We start from the raw sequence: 10,342 nt of genomic DNA, 5'->3' as shown, positions 1-10,342 counted from the left end.
GTCTGTGGGAGATGGCATTCCCATTTGGAGCTTTCTGGGATAACAGATCCCATACCTGGACAAGGCTCTTTGCCATCCCTACAGAAGCACTGTCTGAGGTTCACACCTTTGCTTGTCAGAGAAGCTTCCTGGTTCTTTTTAAATTAAAGGGGTAATTAACGACTGCAAGTGTAATTAAACTGATTGCAGTCAGATATGGCAAAATCTAATATTTAGATTGAAAGCAAGTTTGGACAGGGTTCTCTTTACCTCCTGTATTGGTTGTTTTTGTATGTAAATCTATATGTTTAAAGGGATACTGTCATGGGGATTTTTTATTTTCAAAACGCATCAGTTAATAGTGCTGCTCCAGCAGAATTCTGCACTGAAATTCATTTCTCAAAAGAGCAGATTTTTTTCATATTTAATTTTGAAATCTGACATGGGGCTGGACATATTGTCAGTTTCCTAGCTGCCTCCAGTCATGTGACTTGTGCTCTGATAAACTTCAGTCACTCTTTACTGCTATACTGCAAGTTGGAGTGATACCCCCCAGCAGCCTAACAACAGAACAATGGGAATGTAACCTGATAACAGCTCACTAACACAAGATAACTGCTCCTTGGTAGATCTAAGAACAGCACTCAATAGTAAAATCCAGGTCCCATTGCAACACATTCAGTTAAATTGAGTAGGAAAAACAACAGTCTGTCAGAAAGCAGTTCCACATAAAGTTCTGGCTCTTTCTGAAAGCACATGACCAGGCAAAATGACCTGAGATGGCTGCCTACACACCAATATTACAACTAAAAAAAATACACTTGCTGGTTCGGGAATGTAATTTTATAGTGTAAACAGTGTAATTTAGAAATAAAAACTTAAACTCATAAAAATCATGACAGAATCCCTTTAAGGTATGCACCCATTTATTGTACAATGCTTTATGTTGGCCCTTTATAAAAACATGTAAATAAGAATTAATTAAAGGCACTTGCATCAATATATGCTCATTGCACTCCTGCAGCATCAACTAAAAAGGAAGTAATGCTGATGCATAATCAAACACAAAAATCACTTTAAGGCTGTCAGTCACTGACTTTTGTAAGGGTAGAACTACATGGGCATTTTGACATCCTATACCTGCCATACCGACGCAAGGAAGCACAGGCGTCACAACTGATGTGCCCAATATAAGGTAATAGGAATGTCTGCCGTTGTCGCAGCATGCATACGACACGACTGTCGGATGTGAACACTGCATGTTACGACTTGACACCTGCGCTTCCTTGCATCGGAATGGAAGGTATCGGATGTCAAAACTCCCGTTTAGTTCTACCCTAAGGGCAGGACTAGATGATGCGTTTTAACTCGACACAGAGCAATGCGACTAAACGTATGCGACGTGTCGGATGGTTTAGTGAAAACGGAAGTGGAGAATCGCACGTAAACAACCATATTGATCCGACTGTCGGATCATTAATTAAGGGTAGAACTACATGGGCATTTTGACGTCCGATACCTGCCATACCGACGCGAGGAAGCACAGGCGTCATGATGGATGTGCCGAATCTAAGGATGTGTCGACTGTCGGATCAACTGACAGTCGGATCAATGTAGTTGTTTTTGTGCGATTCTCCTTCACCTCCGTTTTCACTAAACCATCTGACACGTCGCATGCGTTTAGTTGCATTGCGACGTGTCTGGTCAAAACGCATCATCTAGTCCTACCCTAAGTGTGTTCAGACTGGAAAGTCAGAAGACAGGCACAATGCAAAAAAACTTGCTTAGATTACTTCTTTCTACCAGATAATAAAAGTTAATCTATGGGCTCTATTTTATAAGCCTGTTTAGCTGCACTAGCACCTGTCACACTGCTTCCCGTTATTTTTTTGTATTTGACAGGGTGGATAGAAGGGTAATTGGATAAAGGTGCAAGAAGAGTGTGCTACTGGTGCCATGAGTAGAAAAAATGTTATGTGCTAAAATTATACCAGATTTACTCTGTGGCACACAAGGAGTTTCACAAAAATAGCTCGAGTACGGAGGAGTCACATTTGCTCTATGGCAGACTCTGGCTGGGAGGAGAGGGTCTTTTGGGAGTGCCAGTGTTTTTATTGCCTGTATTATCCTTAAGGTCCCCAAAGACGTGACGATTCTTCTTTGGTGAACGACCTATTTCAGTGCAGTCCGACTAATCCATCAAATTATCGTGCAGTTAGTGGGATTCGAACGATCGTACATCTTATAATTTTTCGGCCAACATCTGTCAGAAAATTGATCGGCCAGGTTTAAAAATCTTTATCGGTCCCAGTGCAATCTATCTATATTTGCAGGGACAAGCAGGCAGCTACCCTCAGTTTTGCTGGCAATATCGCCTTTTTAGTTGATGGACAAATCGTAAATTTAAACGATCATTTCGAGATAATCGTGGTCTCACGACTGGATCTTTTAAAAACCTTTACATCTATGGCCAGCTTTAGGCAGTAGTTTTCAAACTTATTTCCCTGCTGGTCTCCTTTTGACAGCTGTCACGTCTCCCTAACCCATGACCTACTGTACATACTTACATTCATATATATATATATATATATATATATATATATATATATATATATATATATATATATATATTATATATATATATATATATATATATATGCACTTTGCCTGTGCTCTTTGTTTCACCCACTTTCTTTTCTCTTCAGCCAGCTAAAATACGTGCAGATGGCAAAATGACTTATGCCAATTCTTCTCCAACACAACTTCTCCAACACAGGCAACAAAACGCCAGAAAATACCTTTGCACTGAAGTCTGAATTACTGGATAAAGCATTGCTTGATTGCACAATATTGCCTACTACTACATTTTTATGTGATTTAAATGTTTTACCAGAGATTCAGACTGATCTCAATACAAAGAGATTTTTTAACTTTTTGTCACCCACTCTGGAGTAGATGTATCTTAGGTGACAATGTCTCATGTGCCATCACCCTAAGTTCACCCCTCCACTCAAGAAATTTTGCCTGACTACCGTTTAAGATGGCTACCATATGGTATCAGACTCACAAGAGGCTATACACATGTTTGACCACCTTTCTATTGTTCTTTTTTGGGCCAACCAACCAAAAGATCAAAACAAAAGAAACTGAAGAAAATGATGCAATTTGTTTTGAATAGCATCAGGGTTGGCCCTTCATGTCCTGATGGTTGTGCAGTATATTCACGATTATCTAAACTGTCCAACCAATGTGCAGGTTTACAAAAAGTCGACCCTAATCCAGAGCTTCAGCACCCGAGCTTAACCCGGTTCGCTTCCCTATTTATAGAACATCGTCTACCCCACTTTGACATCACGGAAGGGGCGGGGAACACAGGCACATTGTATAAAAGCCATGTATTGTGGCAGAAGCAAAAGATTGTAGGTGGGTCGGAAGCAGACTTAAGTTCAGCCCGAATATTGTTTGGAAGTTGCCAGACCCGAAGGCTTTGGGCTGGCTGAACATCACTACTGGGCACATACTGTATATCCAGTTATAGATTGGATATGCGAGTTCTGATTTTTACAGATCCAGCTAATGTCATGTGATCAGAGAATGTGTGATCCAACATGTGTCCAATCATAGAGCTTCATGCTACTGCTGCTGTATTAAAAGCATGTGAAGGATATATAGGTGTAGCTACATGTTGTGTCTGGGGTGTGACAGGATCCTGGAATCTGAGGAAGCCCAAGGGCATAAATAATCACGACATGAGCACAATGTTGTTTGTCCTGTAATCCAGGTGCATTTCACTTTTGCCCAGCAACAGCTTAAAGAAAGGCACAAGCATTCTGCCAAATGTACATGGGAACGTGCAAAGTATACTTTGGCGCACCAGTATTTATATAAAATAGAATTTTCCAACCTGTGTCATTTCAGCCATTGTTAAGCTGGTTTGAATTTCAATGGTCCACTTGAAAAATAATTTGCTTGATGCCAATGTTATAAATAAGCAAAAAGGGTGGCAGCCCTAGCTGTTCCTGAAGTACAACTAGAACTCCCAACAGCAGAAAGCTGCCAGATGGGGCTGAAAGTCAGCTTTTAACAACAGCTGGAGGGACACAGGTATTAGTTAACACCCTTACTGTGCTAACTCTATCTACTTACAAGTGGGTGCAGGGTGCCTTTAATTGTACCCCATAAATATAGCGTAGGATCATGCTTCTGACACTGGTACCCACTTTCTTGCTGTATAGCCCCATGTTCCTCATTCTTGCACCAAAACAAGGGTCAAAGCCCCCATCATTCATTGTCAGACTGACGGGCACAGAACAAGTTTGCATGTTGGGATATAAAGATGTGGGGAGACAGAGAGGATGGTGGTTCAGGTATGGGATCTGTTATCTGGAAATCCAATATCCGAAAAGCTCTGAATTGCGGGAAGGCTCCCATAGACCCCATTTTATACAAAAAAAAAATGTAAATTTTAAAAATGTATGACCTTTTTCTCTGTAAAACCAATACATTGTACTTGATCCAAACTAACATATACTGTAATTAATCCTTATTGGAGACAAAACATGCCTATTGGGTTTGTTTAATGCTTACATGATTTTCTAGTGGACTCGGGGTAGAACTCCACAAGCGTTTTTCAGCAGATTGATGCCCGACAACAAAACGCACGCGACAAGTCGGCTGCAGACACAGGCGTCAAGATTCTAATTGGACTGAATGAAAAGTCACAGGTAAACTGCATTACATCCAACGTGACAGGGCCATGTGGACGCAGAAAGCAGCATTTTCATCCGACAGTTGGACCATGTAGTTGTTACCTCCGACTTTTCATTCAGTCTAATTACATTTTGACGCGTGTGACTCCATCTGACGTGCATTTAGTCGCCGGGCGTCGTTCAGATGAAAAATGCTCTTGGAGTTCTACCCTTAAAGTATGGAGATCCAAATTACAGAAAGATTAATTATCATGTCCGTACTAGAGATTGGTGTATGGGTTAGGGATGCACCGAATCCAGGATTCGGTATTTGGCCTTTTTCAGCAGGATTTGGATTCGGACTAATCCTTCTGCCCGTCTGAGCCTAATCTGAATTTGCATGCGCAAATTAGGGGCGGGGAGGGAACCCACACGACTTTTTGTCGCAAGACAAGGAAGTAAAAAATGTTTCCCCCTTTCCATCCCTAATTTGTATATGCAAATTAGGATTAGGATCGGTATGCGGCCGAATCTTTCGCAAAGGATTCGGGGGTTCAGCTGAATCCAAAATAGTGGATTCAGTGCATCCCTAATATGGGTATTTGGCCAGCAAGTAGGGTTGCCACCTTTTCTGGAAAAAAAATACCGGCCTTCCTATATATTTATCTTTTTTCCCTATTATTAACATTGGGATCAGCCATCATTTTTACCGACCAGGCCAGTAAAATACCGGCCAGGTGGCAACACTAGCAGCAAGTAGGGACTTGGGTTATAATACTCCACTTGGGGGGGGGGGGTTGTAGTTCTGCCACTAAAAATGTAAATACTTCAGCCAGTAAATGCAATTTTATATGATAAAAATAAATAAATTTGCAGGATCCGCATCTCCCTTTTTGAACCAGTCCTGTTTTCATTCGGATTATCTGTCTCGACACTAAAAGGGCATTAAGACATTATACTTGTTAAGTGTTTGAACAAGGCTGGCTGGAAGCAGAATTCTTGCCTTTGCAAACACAGCCCTTTCCACCCCCCTATTTGAAGCTGAGATTTACTTTGCTTCTTCCTTTAAGTTTTCTTTTTTTTTCCAGCGTTCTTGTAACTTGAGCTTGTTTTCCACCCCTTCCTGCCATGTGACCCATTGTGGAATTTTTGTGAATGAAGCTCTATAGCTCAAAAGGGCCTTGAGGCAAATCTGGGCCGCGAGTCTATGAATAAACACATCAATCAGATTAGAAAAACAAGCCTTCCTATTGGCTGCCCGCTGGAGGAAAAAAAACCCAGAATGAACTGCGGCCAAACCCCGCCCGGGTTACCCGGGCAACCAATCCTGCTCAACCCACTCCAGACGGCTTCTGCAAACTGTTGCTCAGATTACAAGAGGGAGGGAGGGAGCTGGGAGAGTTCATCTCCATCTGAAAGAAACAAACACTGCAAAGGAACACGTTGCTTCCATTCACCCCCTCCTTGTGCATGTGCACACTGCTGCAGCTCTAATAAATACAGCTGAGATTACTGCTTTTTATTTTGGAAAGTGAAGTACATGCAACACTCCTGTTAATCCAGCACTTGTCATTGCCCAACCTTGGACATGTTTTGTGAATTGTTTAGCGAATATAAGAGAAATCATGTACTACAACTCCCAGCATCCCCTATAGGTCTGCAAGAACAACAATTCGACGTACATAAACCCTTATGAGGTTGAGCTGCAAGGGGATCTAGGGCATATATCAGTTTCTGGTAAATGTAGAGTCTTTGATAAACCTCATGTTGATTAAACGTGTGGGTTTGTGCAAGTCTGGGCTGCCCATGGCACTAAAGGCTTTGGGGAAATAGGAAGTAATTCCTCCCCCACCAACAGTAAAGTACTTTGCCCAAACCATACCAAGAAGTGCCAGACTGAACTATATTGCTCTGGTGGGGGGGGGGGGGTTGTTTGGGACTCTGTTTACCTGAAATACCCGGCCCAAGTTTCATTATCAGACTCCGTACAGACATGGACCAGGACCGGACTGGCAATCTCTGAGTTCTGGCAAATGCCAGAGGGGCTGCTGTATGGTTCCATAGAAAGTTACCATACAGTGGGTGGGTAGGGGGCAGTTTGGACTGGTAGGGGGCAATTTGGGCCTCTGTGTACTTGGAATGGCAGGGCCTATTTTGACTCCCAGTCCAGGCCTGACATGGACTGAGATATTCCTGGTATAAATAGTTTGCTACAAGTCTTTCATGTGGCCTAGCCTATGGCATTGTGAGGTAAGGGGCATTTACAATGTACAGGAAGCAAGTTTGTGGCTTCCAGTGCCATGTGCATCTCATTTGTTTTTAGGATACAGGTATGGGATTTGGTATCTAGAATGCTTGGGACCTAGGGTTAAAAGGGATCTTTCCGTAATTTGGATCGGTGTACCTTAAGTCTACTAGAAAACCAAATAAACTGGTTTTGCTTCCAATAAGGATTAATTATATTTTAATTACGATCAACGGTCAGATGTGGAACTAAAGGGGGTGTGACTGCACCAGGGCCCCACACCCCCTCGGGGCCCACCGGTGGTTTGCGTGATTGTGAATCTGCCATGATCTCTGTTTCCAGAAGGGGTGGGAGGTGGGGGGCACCGGCTGCATAGCCTGCACCCGGCCCCCCCGCCTGGGTACTGTTTTATTATTACAGAGAAAAAAGGAAATGATTTGTTTTTAATTAGGATTATTTGGATAAAGTGGAGACTATGGCCTTTCCCGTAATTGGTAACTTTAGGGATAATGGGTTTGCGGATAACAGATCCCATTTCCTGTTGAGAACCATTAGAACAAAAAATGCCAATGCAACAGATTTATAGAGAGGTGCGCCTGAAGCCTATATAAATATCCTTCCTAAAAGTAAATAAAACTGTAAAACTTGATTTTGTTTTCTAAAGAAAATGTGTACATGTGTGTGGGGCTCGGCCATTAAAAGCCATAGCTGGCAGCATCAGCATTACAGTCTGTGTAATGGTCATTTTCACAGACAGTTACATCTTAATTTGAGGCCCTCCATCTGTTTTCGAAATACAGGTATGGGATCTGATATCCAGAATGCTCGGGACCCAGGGTATTCCAAATAAAGGATCTTAACATAATTTGGATCTCTATACCTTAAATACTAAAAAGCATTTAAACATTAATTCCACCCAATAGGATTGTTTTATCTCTAATAAGGATTAATTATATGTAAATTGGACTCTAGTACAATGTACTGTTTTATTATTACAGAGAAAAAGAAAAATATATTTTTTTAATTATGGCCTTCCTGCAATTCAGAGCTTTCTGGGTAACTGGTTTCTGGATAATGGATCCCATACCTGTAAATGTCCAGCAGACAGGTTTCATTGAGATCTTAGTAGTGTTGCAGTACAGATTGCAAGCTCTTCAGAACAGAAAGCTCTCCCCAAGTCAGGTATGAAATCTTAACGGGTTGGTTCACCTTTAACTTAACTTTAAGTATGTTAAAGACTGGATAACTCTAAGCAACTTTTCAATTGGTTTTCATTATTTATTTTTTTAGTTATTTAAAATTATTTCCCTTCTTCTTCTTCTGACTCTTTCTGGCCTTCAAATGGGGGTCACTGACCCCATCTAGAAATAAATACTCTGTAAGGCTAGATATTTATTGTTATCAGGGGCATATTTATATTTAAGCACCCGAGCGCCTGTGCCTCAGGCTGCAGGTTTTGGGGGGTGTATAAATGTATTTTTTATATGAAAAAAAAAAATCACCCAGTCTCTTCCATGTATTTCCATAGGAAATCCGGTGAAAACGCTGGGGGGGGGTGAGGGGTTTGGGGCCGGGCTGGTTGGCGGAAGTGACATCACGCACAAGTGATTTTCGCGACGTCTGTGCGCGTGTCATCACGTGCGTCATGTAGGGGGGGGGCGTGTTTAGGTCCGGTGCGTAGGGCAGTATCGGACCTAAATACAGCCTGATTGTTATTGCTACTTTTTCTTACTCCTCTTTCCATTTAGACTCTCTCCTATTCATATATTCATATTCCAGTCTCTTATTCCAATCAGTGCATGGTTGCTAGGGTAATTTGGAGCCTAGTAACCAGATTGCTGAAATTGCAAACTGGAGAGCTGCTGAATAGAAAGCTAAATATCTCAAAAAACCACAAATTATAAAAAAAAATAAAAACCAATTGCAAATTATCTAAGAATATCACTCTCTATATCAGTGATCCCCAAACCAGTAGCCCGTGAGTAACATGTTGCTCTCCAACCCCTTGGATGTTGCTCCCAGTGACCTCAAAGCAGGTGCTTATTTTTCGGCAGGCGAAAATTTGCGGCAAATGTATGTTTTCTTGGTGGCGAATAAATTGGCAAATTTGCCGCGAAAGTTCGCCCGTGATCGAATCAACGCCGGTGACAATTTATACACCGGCATTTTGCATGGGGTTTCGAAAATTTTTCGCCCATCACTATTTTTCAATTCCAATCTTGGAGGCAAGTTTTAGTTGTATAAAACCAGGTGCACTGCCAAACAGAGCCTCAATGTAGGTTGACAATCCACATAGGGGCTACCAAATGGCCAATCACAGCAGTTATTTGGCACCCCAAGAACATTTTTCATGCTTGTGTTGCTCCCCATCTCCTTTTACTCCTGAATATTGCTCACAGGCTGAAAAGGTTGGGGATGCCTGCGCTGCATCTAGGGTTGCCACCTGGCTGGTATTTTACCGGCCTGACCGGTAAAAATGATGGCTGATCCCAATGTTATTAATAGGGAAAAAAGATAAATATATAGGAAGGCCGGTATTTTTTTCCAGAAAAGGTGGCAACCCTAGCTGCATCATACTAAAAGTTAACACAAAGGTGAACAATCTCTTTAAGCACAGATCAGTGTCGGAATGGGATGCCAGGGGCCCACCAGAAAACCTTAGTCCATGGGCCCATTCTCCAAACTATTTCTCCTCTTTCTCACCTCAACCTCTATTCTTCAAGTCCCTTTTCTTTCTATTCTATTATTTATTATTCTATCTATTAAGCCCCTCTGTTCCCATACAGAAGTAGGTATTGACCATGAAACAGGCCAAATGGTTAGAAGCAGGAGGGCCCACTGACAATTGGGCCACCGGTACGGAACGCATTTTAGGACATCCTGCTGCGATATACATCTCCTTCCTGCGATGTCCTATGCCTTCGGAATGGCGCATCGGTTGCTTTTACCGTCACTCATCATCCAAATCTGCTATCACACCTCCGTCCTCTACCCTCCCTTCTCAGCCGTCAGTCATACGAACTCCGCCCTCAACCTTCCACCCTCAGTCTTCCGCCCCCAGCCCTCCATCCTCCTCCCTCAGTCATCTGCCTTCCGCCCTCATTCCTCTTCCTTCCGCCCTCGCTCACCACTTTAGAAACTGATGGATAAGACTATTGGCTGAAAAGAGAGACCTGAGGGGGGAGCGCTGAGCAGCGAGGGCGGAGGGCAGAAGGAAGAGGACTAAAAGGAAGAGGACGGAGGGTGGAAGGCTGAGAGAAGAAGGCTGAGGTCGGAGTTTGTATGAGTGACGGCTGAGAAGGGAGGGTAGAGGACGGAGGTGTGATTGCAGATTTGGCCGATGAGTGACGGTAAAAGCAACCAATGCGCCATTTCAAAAGGCATAGGACATCGCAGGAAGGAGATGTATTTTGCCACAGGATGTCCTAAA

At 42.6% G+C, this 10,342-nt stretch overlaps 1 protein-coding gene across 1 annotated transcript in view; it reads left to right on the top strand.

Annotated features, from left to right (window-relative positions):
- Positions 1 to 10,139: 10,139 nt before the first annotated feature.
- Positions 10,140 to 10,342, top strand: part of etv4.L (ETS variant transcription factor 4 L homeolog) — a 47,528-nt gene continuing 47,325 nt past the window's right edge. Inside the window, exon 1 of the mRNA XM_018266390.2 lies at positions 10,140 to 10,262. The gene's annotated coding sequence lies outside the window, so the exon portion shown is untranslated. The remainder of the gene's footprint in view (positions 10,263 to 10,342) is intronic.

Source organism: Xenopus laevis, chromosome 6L (assembly GCF_017654675.1).
Source record: "Xenopus laevis strain J_2021 chromosome 6L, Xenopus_laevis_v10.1, whole genome shotgun sequence".
Lineage (NCBI taxonomy): Eukaryota > Metazoa > Chordata > Amphibia > Anura > Pipidae > Xenopus > Xenopus laevis.
The sequence above is the reverse complement of the archived record's forward strand: the minus strand, read 5'-3'. Positions and strand labels throughout refer to the sequence as shown.